General features: G+C 41.2%; 1 long non-coding RNA gene across 2 annotated transcripts; it reads left to right on the forward strand.

Annotated features, from left to right (window-relative positions):
• The first annotated feature begins 3504 nt into the window (after window positions 1–3504).
• LOC110300510 lies at window positions 3505–17647 on the forward strand. 2 transcript variants are annotated; one of them, XR_002378581.2, is made up of 5 exons: window positions 3505–3586; window positions 4780–4854; window positions 15112–15278; window positions 16311–16413; window positions 16684–17647. It is a non-coding gene; the product is annotated as an uncharacterized LOC110300510 (long non-coding RNA). The 2 variants fall into 2 exon arrangements; XR_002378582.2 differs by lacking the exon at window positions 15112–15278.
• The last annotated feature ends 679 nt before the right edge of the window (window positions 17648–18326 follow it).

The following is an 18326-nucleotide window of genomic DNA, read 5'->3' on the forward strand; positions in this document are numbered from 1 at the left end:
TGACCACAGATTGAGGCCTCCCAACCTGTGAGCCAGAATAAGCCTTTCTCCTCTGTAAGTTGTTCCTTTGGGTATTTATTTACTACAGGGTACAAAGGTTTGAACCAGTGAGATAAGAATGAAAACTGGCAGGGAAGATGGCTCATGCATTTAATCTCAGCACTCAGGAGGCAGAGATCAGAGAATCTCAGGGAGTTCTAGGCCAGCCAGGGCTACACAGTGAGACCCTGTCTCAGGAACAAACAAAACAGGAGAAAGGCAAACAAACCAAAAAGGAAATAGGAATGGGTGTTTGATCTTATCAACTTGAATCAACCAAGACAGTGATTCTCAACCTGTGGATCACAAGCCCCTTAAGGGTCAAACCACCCTTTCACAGAGTTTGCCTAAGATCATCGGAAAAACACAGATATTATTACAATTTATAACACTATCAAAATTACAGTTACAAAGTAAGCAACAAAACAATTTTATGGTTGGGGGTCGCCACAGCCTGAGGAACTGGATGAAAGGATTGCAGCATTAGGAAGGTTGAGGACCACTGAACTAAGAAATGCACTGTGTGTGATGTCTACGAGGATGTTTCCAGAAAGCACTAACTGAGGGGAGAAGCCTCACCCCCATAACAGGCAGCTCCTTTAAGCAGATGTCCCAGATACAAAGTGGCCTGAAGAGAAAGCGGTCTTGTCTGCCTGTCTTTGCTTCTTGCTGGTGACTGCTTCCTTTTATTCCTGCTGCTGCTGCAGTCCTCCACTGACAGCAGACTCCAGCTACTTTACCTTCAGATGTAACCTGAATACCAGAAACACTCCAGGATTTTTCTAGGCCTTCAGTACCAGATGAAGACTACTGAAGCATCTAGCATCACAGCCTGAGCAGCTATTAGCATCTCAGACGCTATCATATAGACATCAGTGTTGATGATGGTTCCTACAATGCAAGTCAACCTAGTGAATCCTCTCTTATATAACATATGACATATTATATATGATATATGATATGTGATATAGATATACATTCTCTCAGCTTTAATCCTCTAGATAACTTTGCCTAATATTCTAAATGTAACACTTTTGTTTGTTTGTTTGTTTGTTTGTTTTGGTTTTCGAGACAGGGTTTCTCTGTATAGCCCTGGCTGTCCTGGAACTCACTTTGTAGACCAGGCTGGCCTCAAACTCAGAAATCTGCCTGCCTCTGCCTCCCAAGTGCTGGGATTAAAGGCATGCGCCACCATGCCTGGCATGTAACACTATTTTTTTTTAATAGAAAATATTAAGGAATCTATGTTGCGTGTATTTTCTACTACCCTGCTTTAAGATCTGGGTAGACTATGCTACCAGCCACTGCCCTGGTTCCCATGGATCTGTGGATGAAAGACACACACACATTAGCTTATTTTTAATATCCTTTTTAACTCAATGGCCAGGCACTTCTAAGCCACCTGTGGCTAATGTGCCCTTACCTTTACTCCCTGCTCAACATCTCTAAATCTTCCCTTAACTTAGTTGCCGGGTTACCTTCTCCTTACTCAGCACCCTAAATCTGCCCTCAGTTTAGTTGCATTTCTAATCTCCCATCTGCTACCCCAGGCCCAGTAGGTCACTCCACTCGTGATCTCACATGACTGGAAGCTCTCCCTCTGAAGCATGGTAAGTTTTCTTTCCTCCTCCTGTGTCTCCTAGTCTGTCTTCGGGAATCTGGAAGTCCTGCCTCTTCTGCCCACCCGTTGGCCACTAACATCTTAATTGATCAATCAAGAACCAATTGGGGAACAGGACCTTCAGCATTCCCAATCAGATTCCCAATCAAAGCATTAGAACCACCCCCTATAAACCTACAAACAAATCAGTAGAATTATTCTCATCTGCTGTTGCTGCAACGAAGGCCAAGACAGAAAGCAAGCTAAGGAGGAAAGAGTTTATTTGGCTTACATATCCCAGATCACATCTTGAAGGGAAATCAGGGCAGGAGCTCCAGGCAGGAACCTGGAAGCAGGAACTCACAGAGGCCATTGAGCAATGCTGTTTACTGGGTTGTTCATAGATGGCTAAGCCTGCTTTCTTATCCCACCCAGCACCACCTGCCCAGGGGTGGCACCACCTATAGTGGGCTGGGACCTCCCATATCAATTAGTAATCAAGAAAATGTCCCCAAAGGCTTGTCCACAGTCCAATCTGATGGAGGCACTTTTTCAATTGTGATCCCTTCTTCCCATATGACCCTAGCTTGTGTTGGGAAAAACAAACAAACAAACGAACAAAACCCTAAACTAACAGCATAAGAACTAATTTGTGAATTTAGCAAGATTTCAGAACTTAAAGGTGGTGGAATCTCAAATCAAACAATGCTTGCTAGACATGGTGCTGAATGACTGTAATCTCAGTACTTGGGAGATAGAGACAGGAAGATGAGACACTCAAGATCGTCTTTGCCTATATAGCAAGTTCAATGCCAGCCTGATCTACCTGAGTCCTGGATTTTAATTAATTAACTAATTAATTGTAAATAAATGCACAGTAATATATTATTAAGAAATTAATAATAGTATTACAATTTTAAAGAAGCTTGATTATAGATCCAACTTCTTATAAGGCAGGAAGATAATTTGAAGACAAGAGATCATGGTGAGACCCAGAATCAAAAATAAAATACTTAGGAACAAATTTGACAGTAAATGTGCGAGACTTCTGGGTTTACAGTCCTTTCGGTCCTAACTCTGGTCTTTGACTGTCTGACAAAATACAAAACTTAGGGAACAAATCCGTTACATTCTCAAAATTTGTCAGCGTGCTGCTTCCAGGGACTAAACGACTTCAGGGATTAGGAAGCATAGATCGATCACACTTCAGAGTCCTTGAAGATGATTTGGGGGTGGGGGGCTGACCCTGTAAGTCCTAGAGATAAGGAGCGTCTTTTACAAACTCATTTAGAAACGAAGCAAGAAGGAACGTGAGCCAAGACAGGCATGTTGGCCACGGTGAAGAGGGTGACAAACTGCGGGGGGCGGGGCATGGGGAGTTGGTGCCGGGGTGGTGGTGTGTGAGAGCAGAAGACTGCGGGTTGTTCATCGAACATGACCCCTATTCTACAGGACAGGATTCAGTGATCTGTTTGCTTGCCTCCACTCTCTGAGTCACTCTCTGGCCAAGGTTATTTGTCACACCATGGATTCTGGTTACAAGGGCCCCGGGAGTCTTGCCCAGCCTGCTTAGAGCCAAAACTCTTCTGGCCTCATGGTGACGAACTGCAAATCTCACGAAAGCCTCCAGACAAAAGGAGAGAGGACCTACCAAGTCTCAGCCCAGCCATTCTGGTCTGGAGTGAATGTAAAAAATGTCTGGAGTCAATAAAGCCTTGCTTGCCCCAGACAATATACCCTTAACCCACCTGGTCTGCCAGGTGAACAAGGGCTCGGCCAAAGTACAGCACCAACCTGTTTGCTGGGAGCTAAGGGAAAAATTGCAACAGGTTTCAGCTTTGACCCACTTCCTCCCTGATACATTCGGCAGAATCCAGTGTCAGATGACAGGATAAGAAGGTCCTTTACTCAGTGCTGCATCTAGGAGGAATTCTTACTGTCTTACTGGTACATACTTATTTTTATTTTTTAATTAAATTCTTCTCCTTTCGCATTCTCATTTTTTTCTTCTTCGTTCATTTCTCCTTTATCTTTTTTTGTTCCTTTATTTAATTTTTGCTTTTCCATTTTTCCTTCTTATGCCTTCTTTTTAATTATCTTATGTTTATTAATTGTACCTTTAATAATATTTAACAGTTTAGTTTATCTCCTTGATTTTTGCCCCTTCCTTTTCTATTGTTATTGGTAGTTTAGTTATTGTTTCTTTTTTATATATATATATAAAGGTTTTTTTTGGTTTTGTTTTCTTGTTGTTGTTTTCAAGATAGGGTTTCTCGGTATAGCCCTGGCTGTCCTGGAACTCACTCTGTAGACCAGGCTGGCCTCGAACTCAGAAGTCTGCCTGCCTCTGCCTCCTAAGTGCTGGGATTAAAGGCATGCACCACCACGCCCGGCCTAGTTATTGTTTCTAATCCATTGTTGTTACCTCGTTTGCTTCCCCATCTCTGTGAAGAAATAGGGGTAAACACACAGTGCAAGGTTCCCTAGAAAGACCTTCATATAAAAGTAGATAAATTATATAATATAACAGATTAAAATATAATAAAAGCAGCTCTAAGAGGGGACGTTTACAGCTGGGAGTAGGGTGAGGATGGGAAGGCTTGTTATTAAAAAAAAAAGTAGAAAAAACTCCAATTGAAGAATTTAAAGTAAATAAAATTAGGTAAAAGCAAGAAAAATGGAGGCAGAGGCAGGCGGATTTCTGAGTTCGAGGCCAGCCTGGTCTACAAAGTGAGCTCCAGGACAGCCAGAGCTATAAAGAGAAACCCTGTCTCAAAAAACCAAAAAAAAAAAAAAAAAAAAAAAAAAAAAAAAAAAAGAAAGAAAAATGAGTAAGAGGTTAAAAAAGAGCTAAGAGTGTCTCTGGCCACAAGCCAGTCAGAACTTTAGGGAAAGCGGTTAGCAGTAAATGGCTTCTGAGAGAAACTCTGAAATGTAAAATGCAGAGAAAAAATAAAAAATGTTAAAACTCTTCTGTGCCGTAATCGGAACAGTATCTCTGGGGGTAGTTACTAGAAAGCTGCGATAACAACTGTGCGTCTGTTCTTGAGATGCTTTTGTCGTTGGGCTAACCAAGAGAGTCGCTGGTTTATAGCATGTCTGCATATTCCTTGAATGACTCTGCTCTCTGGGACTTACAGACAGCTCGCTGAGGTCAATGACTTTGTCTGTTTGGCTGATCACTGTGACCCCAATGTTTGCACAGTTAATACCAGGTACGTGTCAATACAGATTGACTTAACGTGGGGTGTGGGCTCATTTGCTCAAGCTTTTCAGCGCCTGCAATAGAAGTAGCGCTGACTTTTATTGTTGCAAATACATTCATTCCTACAGTCCTCCTACACCCAAAATCTAGGTAGCTCCTTACCATGCTTATACTTCTATGGTGTTTCTTTCAAGAGGCATGCTCCATCTTTCACGAAAAATTCTAGTGTGGTTCACCTTTCAAGCTTAAATTTTGCATCCCATGCTATTGCATTTTTTAATTTAATATTGCATACTTAGCATTTATGTAATACTAGAGTAATTTTTATCTCATTTTCATGTTAACTTTAAAAAAAATTAACAGAATTGTACCTACAATCTGTAGACTACCCAAACCTGTTTGAGGAAAAACAAGGATTCATTGAATAATCTAATCTCCCTTTTAGCTCAATGTATTATGATTCTTTCATTTTACAAGTCAAACAGTTAATATTTAAGCCATGTTTACAATACAAGGAACACTGAGGTAAACTGTCTGCCTTTAAGGAAATTGACTTGTGGAGTGGAGATATATAGCTCAGTGCTAGAGTATTTGCCTATGGAGTGAAAAAGCCCAGATTTGATTCTTAGCACAGGAACAAAAGAAGGAAGGAGAAGGAAGGAAGGAAGGTGATGGTTAATCTTCCTTGTCGATTGACAGGATACAAAATCACCCAGGAGACACCCTCCCGGCCGTATTTCCAGAGAAGTTTAACTGAGGAAGGAAGACATCCCAAATGCAAGTGGCACCCATCCCACAGGCTAGAGTCTGAATGAAAAAGGAAACAGAGAAAGACAGCTGAATACCAGCATTCATCTCTGGCTGCTCCCTGGTCCACCCAGAGGAAGCAGCTTCCTGTTCCTGCCACCATGCCTTCCCCATCCTGATGGATGGTGTCCTTCTCAAACTGTAAGCCAGTTCCTTCAAGTCAGTATGTTGTCATAGCAACAAGAAAACCAAGTAGAACTGACAGGTTGTCACAAGACACACAGGAAAGGAGATGGAATAGAGAATGGGCTAAGCAGAGCAGCTTGTAAGAATTCAGGATAATGGGGCTCCCCAGTCCCCCAACAAACAACACATGTTTTTTTCTCACAGCATGGTTATGACACTCTAAGATAAAATGTATCCACATACAAATGAGAACTACCTTTTATTAAGTGGTAAGAGGAGTTTTAATCTCAAGATACAGCTAGGAAATGAACTGACACATGAACATTAGGATTGGTTATCTTGAAGTCATAGGAAAAATACACACACACACACACACATATATATATATATATATATATATATATATATATATATATCACAAAAATATAGAAAACAAAAACAGGTCATTTTCTGTAGCAGAAAGTCCAACTAAAGGAGGTTTTTCTCCAAAGAGCAGAATACCAAGGACCTTGAGCTCTTTCTAAGTTAGGGGAGCTAGAGTCACTTCTGTGGGTTTACTTTAAAAAGATAAGTCCCCTGGAATAACTTGGTTTATCTTCTGAGACAGCTGGGAACATTTTGCTACAGACTAAAGGGCCATTTAAAATGCTTCACGTCCTTTAAAGGATGTTAAAGGGAGACTTGGAGAAACAGGAAAATTGCTTGCAGAGATCAAGTGTCAGAGTGGTAATGTTGCTGAGAGAAGAAAGAAGGAAAATATGGTTGTATGTTTTTAGTGGAAAAAAAAAAAAAAGAGTTGGCACTATGCCAGATCCGGGAAAGAACAAGCAAACTCCAAAAGGAGTTTCAAAACAGCTCTCTACAGAAGGCTGGAAGCAAGTGGCCACAGCATAATTTAGGGTAAATCTCACCATTATTGAGTTATTACCACATGGCTCAAATCTTAGAAAACTAAATCAGTTTGATAATGAAGGAAGAATGCTATCTGTGGAAGGTTGGTCTTGCTGATGTAGAGGCTGTAATGCCTGGTGATGATAGCTCTATGTATCTGACTACTCGATGAGATTTGAAACACAGCTAAAAAAGGAAAATGCATCAATGATGCACAGTACTAGTATTTGTTTAATCAAAGAGTTTACATGCAAAAACAGATCTCTAAGAAGTTTCTAGAAAACATACTCCTTTGCAAAACATGGAAAAGGCCACAAAACTAAAAATTTTGTTATGTATTTTAACCTAACTAAAGATGACTACATTTGAAAAGGGCAGTGTAGCATGAATTTCCTGCTAGATGCATAAAATAACCCTGGGGGCTTGCAAACTGGTACCTAATACAACTTTTTTCTTTTATTCTTTTCTCATATATTACATCTTGAACCCTGTTTGCCCTCCCTCCTCCCACCCCTCATCTCTCGCCTAGATCCACTCCTCCCCCATTTCCCTTAAAAAAAAAAAAGAGCAGGCTTCCTAGGGATATCATCCAAATATCACATAACTAATAACTTTTTAAACATCTAGAAAAACAATGTGTTTATCTGATTGTATAGCACAACATGTGTAGTGTAGGGCTTTACTGAGGACCATAATACAGAAGGCTGTCACCATCCAGGTAAAGAGTAGGCATATATTGGACATCTTTTGCTCTTTTCTAATACTAACTTTAAAAAAAAAAAAAAAAAGACAAGTTCTCTCTAAGTAGTCCTGGCTGTACTGGAACTTGCTAGGCAGAGCAGACTGCTTCAAGTTTACAAAGGTCTGCCTGACTCTGCCTCCTGAGTGCTGGGATTAAAGGTGTATGTACCATCACAACCTGCCCTTGCTGCCATTTTTTCAAAAAAATTGATTTTGGGTTTTCAGAGAACTTTCAGCTTCACAGCAAAACGAACCCAAAAAAGTACAGCTGCCGTCTACTTCCTTCCCTGTGATCACCCACTGAATGATTGTATGTATCTGATATAGCTAGTACTAAACTGAGCCTACACTGAAACACCGTTGTTACCCAATGCCCCTAGCTTCGCAGTCACTGTTTATTTTGGACGCTCTAAGTTTTGACAAATGTACAATGGCATGTAGTATCATAGTAAACAGAATGATTCCATTGCCCTAATTGACCTTTGAACAGCCTATTCATCCATTCCGTCTCCTTACCCACTTTATAGTGTATTATAAAAAAAGTGATATATAAAAAAGAGAACAGCTTCTTCCAAATAATATGGTATAGTTAGAGATGTCTGTCTAGTAGACATGGAAATAACTATGTGAACTGTTAGACAAATATCTAAGAATTTAGCTAAAGGGATTCCTGGAGCTTACTGACTGGCCAATGTAGCTGAATGCATGAGCACACACATCTATGCATATATATATGCACACACACTTAAATATGCACATACACACACTGTACACCCAAAGAGAATACATGGAGAATTTTTTTATTATTAGATATTTTCTTTACATTTCAAATGTTATTCCCTTTCCTCATTTCCCCTCGAAAACTCCCCTATCCCATCTCCCCTCCCCCTGCTCACTACCCCACCCACTCCCACTTCCCTGTCCTGGCATTCCCCTACATTGGGGCATTGAGCCTTTACAAGGCCAAGGACCTCTCCTCTCATTGATGTCCCACAAGGCCATCCTCTGCTATATATGTAGCTAGAGCCGTGAGTCCCACCATGTGTACTCTTTGGTTGGTGGTTTAGTTCCTGAGAACTCTGGGGGTACTGGTTAGTTCATATTGTTGTTCCTCTTATGGGGCTGCAAACCCCTTCAGCCCCTTGGGTCCTTTCTCTAGCTCCTCCATTGGGAACCTTGTGCCCAGTCACATGGAGAATTTATAAAGAAAGACTCCACATCTGAGAGTGAGAGAGTTGGACTGGAGATGTGGCTCAGTGGTTAAGAGCACTGGTTGCTCTCGAAGAGGACCCAGGTTCAACTCCACCCACATGGCAGCTCATAAGTGTGTGTAACTCCAGGGATTCTGAAGCCTCCTGGCCTTTAAAGAGACTTCGTGCATAGATGTAGGCAAAACTCCGTACACATAAAATAAAATAAGGAAAGGAGCCGGGCGTGGTGGCGCACGCCTTTAATCCCAGCACTCGGGAGGCAGAGGCAGGCGGATTTCTGAGTTCGAGGCCAGCCTGGTCTACAAAGTGAGTNCCAGGACAGCCAGGGCTANACAGAGAAACCCTGTCTCGAAAAAACCTAAAAAAAAAAAAAATAATAATAATAAGGAAAGAAGTAAAAGAGGTGCCAGCAGAGAGAGATGAAGGGGCGATGTTTCCTAAAAGAAGTTACCTAACAGCCACAATGGTATAAGGACATCACAGATGCTTAGTCATCATAGAAATGCCCCAAAAAACCACACTTAGTACCAGCACATACTTACCAAAGGACAAGTTGAAAGAGCTGGGTATAATGATGGTGCCTTTCATCCCAGCACTTGGGAGGCAGATGATGGCAGATCTCTATGAGTTATAGACCAATCTGATCTATATAGTGAGATTCACAACAGCTAGGGCTACATTCCTTCTCTTAAAAGACAAAAATGAAAACAGGAAAACAAAAGAAATGAAACCAATGAAATGAAACAAAACCTGTTGGCAGTGATGTACAGTGGCTGTCACTTTCATACATTGCTAATGAGGGTATAAATTAGTATGAACATGCTGAAAACCTGTTTGGCAGGGTTTATTAAAGCCACAGATATATCTATCTGGGGCCCATGTTCATATTACAAGAATAATGTTTTTATCCATCAAAAAAAGCATGCAGAAGAATGTTCCAGAAATATTCAAAGCAGCCATATTCATGGTATAAACAAAAAATGAAAACAACCCAAGTGTTTATCAAAGTAGCCTAGAAGCTGAGGATGTCCCTCGGTACTAATGGCACCTGAGTAGTAGGTGGCAGGGCCTTGAGTTTCATTCTTAGGGATATAGAACATAAGATAAGAGAATCAAAAGGGTCAGGGTATATTCATGCGATGAAATATGCTGTAAACAACAATGAGGAATGGACATGTTCCAGGCTCCATGCAATAAAGTACATGGATCTCACTGACAAAGAGTTGAGCAGGAAAGCTCAAGCAGATATTCCCATCTCTGCATCCCTCTGCCCCCTGTGTACTTCTGTCATCTCTAAATTACTTCTTATGCACAATACAATGCTAGTGCCACATAAATGGTCACTATTCCATATTGTCTGGAGACAATGATAAAGTGGTCTATATGTGTTTAACACTACATGATTTTTCAAAATAATTTTAATACTTGGTTGAATTGTTAGGTCTGTATATAGTTATATTAAGAGCAAAAGGACTGATCCTATCTATTATCTATCTATCTATCTATCTATCTATCTATCTATCTATCTATCTATCTACTTATCTATCCATCCAGCCATCCACCATCCAGCCCTCCTCTATTCTGCCATTTATAAGAACAAACATAACATTGGTGCATGGAAGGATGATTACCCAGAGCAATAGCCCTCTGGAAAAGGGTGTAACCGAGTCTCCAGGGTGCTGGGATCTTCTACATCTTGCTTTAGGGAGTTACACAAGTGGGTACACATAAAAACACATTCAGGTACACAGTTGTGATTTATGTGCTCTGTGTGTGTGTGTGTGTTTGCGTGTTTGCTTCAATAAAATAAGGAGCAAAGTCACTCTTTCTGATTAATACAGTGAAATGTATATTTCTATGGTAAGTGATTCCAAGTTAGGTTAAAAACAAATTAAGGAGTACTGAGCATCAGTCTAGTCAGAGGGAGCCCGCTGACTTTGCAAAATGAGGAATGGACACGGTAAAATTATACTCTACTCAAGGCATATGTGCCACAGATGCTTCAGTGGAACATTTGGGGGGATAATTAATAACTTTATACATTGGATACTCTGTTTCTTACAAAATACTTGCTTCTGGTGGCTTTAAATTTGTGAGTCAGAACCTACAGGGCAAGGGTGTGGAATTATTCCCCCAACCCCACCCAACACCCTTACTGACCACAAACCCTTTGATGCTTATGAAGGGTTTCTGTCAGATTTTATGTTTTTCCAGATTCTAAAATAGAAGTTGTATAAACAGATGACACATACTTCAGGCTCTCCGATGAATTCAGAGGTCCCTCAGATTTCCCTGTGGGAACAGTGCTGCACCTTCCTCATGCTCAGCTCTCTCCATCCGCAGTGTAACACAGATCAGGCACTCGGACTTGACACAATAGGCAGACAGTCGGAGTGTTTACGTCCAACTTTGATTTGTCTGTGGTTGCAGTGTTTCTCGGTAGGGTTTGGTTATAGTGCATCCCACAGGACTATAATTAATAAACTTTTAGAAACTGAAATTGCATTGAGGTTGAGAGAAAGATGTGTTGGGGAAGCCCCAGGACAGTTAGAAGAGAGAGTGATTAAGATACAATGTATACTATATAAAAATTTAAAGAATAAAAAATATTAGATAAATTTTAAGTAAAAAATATTTTTAGGGCTGGTGAGATGGCTCAGTGGGTAAGAGCACCCGACTGCTCTTCCGAAGGTCCAGAGTTCAAATCCCAGCAACCACATGGTGGCTCACAACCATCCGCAACGAGATCTGGTGCCCTCTTCTGGAATGTCTGAAGACAGTTACAGTGTACTTACATATAATAAATAAATAAATAAATCTTTAAAAAAAAATATTTTTAAAGAAAAAAAATATTCTACAAACCTTATTACATCAAATGCATTAAAATTAAAACATGCAAATAAATAAAAATATCACATACCCAAATCCAGTAGACCCAAAATATCTACAAGTGAATGAACTTTTTTATGTTCTTTTGGTTTTTGGTGATAGATTTGTCTATGTATCCCTAGCTGTCCTAGAATTCACTTCATTGACCAAGCTGGCCTTGAACTCACAGAGATCCACCTGCTTCTGTTTCCCAAGTGCTCATATTAAAGAAATGAGCCACCACCACCCAGCACCGGTAAACTTCCACAGAGTTAAACTAGGCATTTGCAATGGAAGCTGTGGAGCTTCACAGTACATTTTACACTTTCAGTGTCAAATATATATTGTGCACTTATCGACCACCAAAACAAAGCAAAGCAAAAATCCATGACAGAATTAGGACTAGAAAAGCAAGTAGCTTTCTACCCCTTTCCTGTGTCTGTTACCTGCAATCAGCCCTTTCTATTTAACCTTTCTTATTTTCTTTTCTTCAAAATATATTTGTACCCCTATGTACATCTGTTTGCATATGTATGTATGTATGTACTATTGGTTAGATTATGCATGTGGGAGAGAATATTCTATTTATCTATTTTCTGACATATAGATATAGATATATTTCATTATCTATCTATCCATTGGTAGACCACTAGGTTGGTTCCAATTCTTTGCTATTCTAAATAAAGCCGCAACAATCAACAAAAGTTTTAAGGGAGGGAGCTTCATTTTGGCTCACAGTTTCCTGGCAGGGGAGGCACAGCATCTTTGGCCCGTCTGTGGTCGCAGGAGACTGCAGTGTGACCTGCCACACACCAGCACACTTAGAAACAGGAAAAAAGTTCCTTTGTGTGCATTGATATCTCCATAACTGTTAACTGTTGGCTAGCATACCTCCTGCTGCATTCTGTCAAACTAAGCTATACACCTGGGGCGCTCAGTCAATTCCTACCCTCAGGTTCAAGGACACTTCCTGCTGCCTGGGTAGAGGGATTGGTTTAAATGTCTGCAGAGAGGCTCTGTGTAAAGTTTCTGAAAGGCCAGCAGCTCCTGACAAACTCCCCAGGAAAGGTAGTCATAGTCATAAATTCCTCCATCACTCAACACAACTATACCAGATTAGAGGGACAGAAATATTTAGGATCCTGGAAAAGGATTCAGGCTTGTACTGTGGTGACCTACATCAGCTAATGCAGATTCACACACAGTATGACATTGCTTTTGAGATTACAGATAGTTCTCCATGGCTTACACCAGCCACACGAGGGATATGTTTTCTATTTCTTCTTTTTATTTTTGTTTTATTTTATTTTCCGTTTTTTGAGACAAGGTTTCTCTGTGTAGCTTTATGTGTCCTGGAACTCACTCTGTAGAACAGGCTGGCCTCGAACTCAGAACTCGGAGATCTGTCTGCCTTTGCCTTTTGAGTACTGAGATCAAAGGTGTGCACCACAACACCCAGCTTATATTTTCTAATTGCTTTGAGTCTGTAGGCATTTGAGGCTTCATCCACCTGTGCCTGAGTGTAGACTTTAGTCCAGAGGCAATGATGAAAAAGGGCATTTCCTTAATTTGTTCCTTCAGGGTCCAATTTGATCATTGCATAGTTAGGTCAGGCCTGTGAGGCACAAATGCTTAGGGTCTGAAGTGCATTCACATTTGAACTTGTTAAGATTATTTTTAAAAGAGAATGGAGTTTGTACTTAAAGTCTTTATTGCTCTGTTTTACAAGTTTCACGTACAATTTCACCTTTTTCTTTTTTTAATGGACTTTAAGTTGAGGAATGTCGCAGTTAGCACAGTACTTGCCTTGCATGCACAGAGGCCTGTTCTGTCACTAGTGCCACAAAAACTGTCATGATGATGCATGACTCTAATCCCAGGAGGACCAGGAGGTGAACAGCGGAAGCTGTGAGTAAATGAAGTCTTAAGTGAATATGTATTTTGCGATGAGCACAGCCATATCTTAGGTCGACCAACCTATGGTTTTAGACAATTGACCAGTGTGTTTAAAGACTAGCAACTGTGGCTTCTTACTCCTGTTTACAGCCTGAGAGTGCCCCTCTACAAAGACCTCCTCCTACCAAGATTAGTTAATCCTTGTCTTTGTTACTGTTTTATTGCTGTGAAGAGATTCCATGACCATGGCAAGTTTTATAAAAGAAAACATTAATTGGGGCTGGCTTATACTTTCAGAGGGTCGTGGCAGATAACATAGTGGCATGCAGATAGACATGGTGCTGGAGAAGGAGCTGAGAGTTCTATATCCTGATCCACTGGCAGCAGAGGAAGACTAAGCCACACTGGGTGTAGCTTGAGCATAGGTGACTCAAAGCCTGCTCCCACAATGACACACTTCCTCCAACAAGGCCATACCTTCTCTAACAAGATCAAGCCTCCTGCCACTCCCTCTGGGTAAAGCATTCAAATACGAGTCTACGGGGCCATACCTATTCAAGCCACCACACACACCTTAAGCATCAGGAGTGCAGTGTCACTGTGGCGATTCCTGGTACATTTTGCCCCCAGAATGGCTTCTTTTTGATGCAGTTTCTCTTTCAACTTTAACTCTAGATTTTGTGCTACATTAATATGCTTGATTTGATTATATCTTGTTATTTATTTATTTATTTATGAATAGTAAAATTCTCTACAAAGTATAAAATGAAGACACTTATTGAGATTCATTATGGAATGATGAAGGCACCTTAGTATGTTAGACTGTCATTTGAGGAAAAGACAGAGCAGAATCTACTACATGTGTATCTGTGGGTTTGTTTACATACACACACACATATATGAAAGTAGAGGTGGAAGGAATGAAGTCTAGAGGGAGTATAGAGAGGGAAATAAGAGAGAATGATGGAAATGGGAGGCATGGAGCATAGAGGGTACCTACCATACATAAGATGAAGGGACCAGTGAAGTAAGCAGGGAGTGGGTGGGGAGATGCTCAGGCTGTAAAGTGGTTTTAGGGCAAGCATGAGGCATTTGAACTTTATGAAAATAAGAGCTGAAGGTGAGTCTGGATTTTTAGAATCCACATGTCTTAGTTAGGGTTTTAAACTGCTGTGAACAAACACCATGACCAAGGCAACTCTCATAAGGACAACATTTAATTGGGGCTGGCTTACAGGTTCAGAAGTTCAGTCCATTATCATCAAGGCAGGAATATGGTGGCACCCAGGCATTCATGATGCAGGAGGATCTGAGAGTTCTACATCTTCATCTGAAGGCTGCTAGCAGAAGACTGGGTTCTAGGCAGCTAGGACAAAGCCCACGCCCACAGTGACACACGTACTCCAATAGGCCACACCTTCTAATAGTGCCAGTCTGCTGGGCTGAGTATATACAAACTATCATACTACAGAGAGAGAGAGAGAGAGAGAGAGATGACAGATTGTGTATATGTGTGTGTAAAATGCCACAATGGAATCTTCATTTTTATGCTCATTAAAACAGATTAATTTTTAGAAGAAGCAAAGGACTAAGACCGCCCCTTTGCACTTCTCTCAGATCATAAGACGATTAAAAGGGAAAGATGAAAAGGACTCTCATCTACTTATTCTCAATTATTTTTGGTTGTTTGATGATCCCTGACTGAGATGTTTGTTCTTCTTAATTAGCTGGGAATGCCACTGAACCACCATGGATGTTCTCCATGATGTCAGGAGGTGGTGGCCACTAGCAGCTGCAGCCTGACAACACTGGACAGGGTGCCTCAGGATCTCTTCAGCAGCTTCAGGAAGCTCTCGGCTAAGATCAGTTCTCGCATGTTAGCAATTTGTGTTATGTATGTGCTCAGCTCTCTCTCTCCTCTCCTCTCCTCTCCTCTCTCTCTCTCTCTCTCTCTCTCTCTCTCTCTCTCTCTCTTTCCCTCTCGTTGTTTGAGTCCCCTTGATTAGGCAGGACGCCTATTTTAATTTTTGAAAATAATATAAAATATTAAAATCACCCCCCAATTAAAAAAAAACTAGCATTGGACGGAATCAAATGAACAAATATTCTAACCACTGAGTGCTTTTTATGAGTGTTTGCAGAACACACAAGCTGCAGCCCTAAGCTGATGCTGGAGATCAATTGGTAAAGTGCCTAATGTGCTGGAAGCACAGGTTAGATCCCAGCCCTGAATAAACAGGACATGGTGGCAATCACCTGTAATTCCACAAGTTGAAAAGTATTCTCCACTACACAGTGAACTTGAGGCCGGCCTAGTATACAGGAGATCCAGTCTCAAAGAAAAAAAATTCAGGCTCATTTAAACAAACTGCCTTTAATCCCAGCACTAGAGAGGCAGAGGCAGGCAGATTTCTGAGTTCAAGGCCAGCCTGGTCTACAAAGTGAGTTCCAGGACAGCCAGGGCCACACAAAGAAACCCAATGGGAGTGAGGGGCAATTTTATTCTGTGTTTCCCCCCCCCCCCCCCCGAGACAGGGTTTCTGTGTGTAGCCCTAGCTGTTCTGGAACTCACTTTGTAAACCCAGCTGGCCTCGAACTCAGAAATCCGCCTGCCTCTGCCTCCCAAGTGCTGAGATTAAAGGCGTGCGCCACCACTGCCCGGCCTTATTCTGTGTTTTCTATAGCCATGACTCTTGGGAGGGCCTTTTTTTGGGCATAAGTAAAAATCAGTATACATGGAGTTGCCACCCATTATGTTATTTGTTCATTTATTCAACTTATTTATTTGAATCATGGGGTCTTAGAACTAAATCAAACACATCTTTCCAGAAAAAACCCTTCAGATGTTTGCTGACTGCTAACATGTTGTTTTCTAGCATTTTCTCTGGATATTCTAGCTGAGCTAAATACTTCTTTCCTTCTCCAGCGAGGATGGTCTTCAATGTATGGTTTCCAGAATGAGCTCAGAGTCTAGTAATGTGCTTCTGACGTTGGTTTTGAATTGAAGCCCATGCTCTGCATACAACCGAGTAAGTTCAGAGTGTGAATGTCTGCATCCTCTTCCAGCTTCTACACAGTATGCTTCAGTTAGGGGACCCTGAGACCATAGCTTTTTGGGGGTCAACTGCATCAGCTCTGAATTTTTTTTTTATAATATTCTATCCAGTTGACGTCTAACTTAACGTTAGATGTCATCTATCCTTGCATTTGACTATGAATATTGCTGGATTTTCCAATATTTCTTTGTAATGACTAATAACACACCTCTTCCTTAAAACATGTTTGTTGTGTCCTGGCAGGATTTCCCAGTGGTTAAAGATGTTTGTCTGATGACGTGAGTTGGAGTCATGGAACCCACCTAAAGATGAAGAGAGGAAACTGACAGCAAAGTTGTCCTTTGACCATCCTCTATGCATTATCGTACATGTGCCTATACACACACTCATACACACACCATAATAATAAGTGGAGTTTAAAGGTTTTTGTTGAATAAACATAGGATTAATTCAATGACTGTTCTAAAGGTGTCACTAGCTAGCAAATACCACACTATACTATACAACATATGAAAATTCCAATATCAAAGTCCTACATTGGGGCTGGAGAGATGTCTCAGTCAGTAAGTGCCTATTGTAAAATCATGAGATCCTGAGTTCAGATCTCCAGCACCCATGTAACAGTTGGGCATAGTCTTGTAGTCTTCAAGCCCCCACACTATTGAGGGGAGACAAGCGCATCTTTGAAGCTCACCGACAAGCGAATCTAGTTGAATACATGAACTCCAGGTTTGATAAGAGCCATGCTATGATGGTTATCTTGGTTATCAACTTCACTACACCTGGATTAAACTGAAAACCTCAAGCAGTTAGGCAGAGCTGTGTGGGATATTTGTTGATTAAATTTTTGAGGTGTTGAGACACCCCCTTGCCGCTTAAATCTAGACAGCACCTTCTGGTAGCAGCCTGCATAAAAGGACCCTGAAAAAGGAAACTCTTGGGTTTTGCCTGCTGGCCCTCACACTCCTGGCAAGTTCACCTGTCCATTCCTGAGATACTTCTTCAGGGTTCTGTAGACTGAAGCCTGGCAGCTCTCTAGGACTTCCCTGGGACTCTAGCACTAGATTGGGACAGTTTAGACATCCAGACTTGTGGACTGAACAACTACTAGGTCTTTGGCCTTTCCATCAAAAGACAGCCATGGTTAGAGTATTTGGACTCCAGCCTATAAGCCATTCTCATAAATCATATATACAGTATATACCTATAAAATTCATATGTGTGTATATTTCTATCAGTTCTGTTCTTTTAGAGAACTCTAATGCAGATGCTGTCTCCAAATATAAGGTTTAAATTGATCAAGGAAGACATCCAATGTTGATCTCTGGCCCTTAGACATGCACACACACACATGGACACAAACATAACCCCCCCACATACATACTAAGTCTGCGGAGATTAGTATCTCCTTCTCTAACAATCTGCTATGTTTAAACCATCCAGCTGAAGGAGTGAAGTCTATCAACCATCAGAAGAAGGGATTACTAAACCCAGAAACTCAGTTAACATGATAGCTCCATTCACCTCCCGCCAAACCTTTGGAAATGTTGCACAAGAGCAGGGATGGGCTACCACGCAAAGTCAGCACCACCTCAGCAAAGCAGAGAGCTTTAGAAGACGGTGGCCACGCACAAGCCTGGTCCAAAGGAAACCTGACACTGGAAACAGTCAAGGAATTCTGCTGCCCTGGCAGTTACACGCCATCCAGCAGCCTGGAACAAGAACACTTATTTAGGGAACAAGCATGCCTTTCAGGAGAGTGTAGTGAGCCTGACCTTAAAGTAGGGGCCTCGAAGATTATGCTCCTATTTTTGTTGCTTGTGTTTGAGATGTGGTTCAGAGCCTTCCTTAATTGGCCTTTAGTTACTCTGTCTTCTTTGCTAACA

This window comes from Mus caroli, chromosome 8 (assembly GCF_900094665.2).
Source record: "Mus caroli chromosome 8, CAROLI_EIJ_v1.1, whole genome shotgun sequence".
Taxonomy (NCBI): domain Eukaryota; kingdom Metazoa; phylum Chordata; class Mammalia; order Rodentia; family Muridae; genus Mus; species Mus caroli.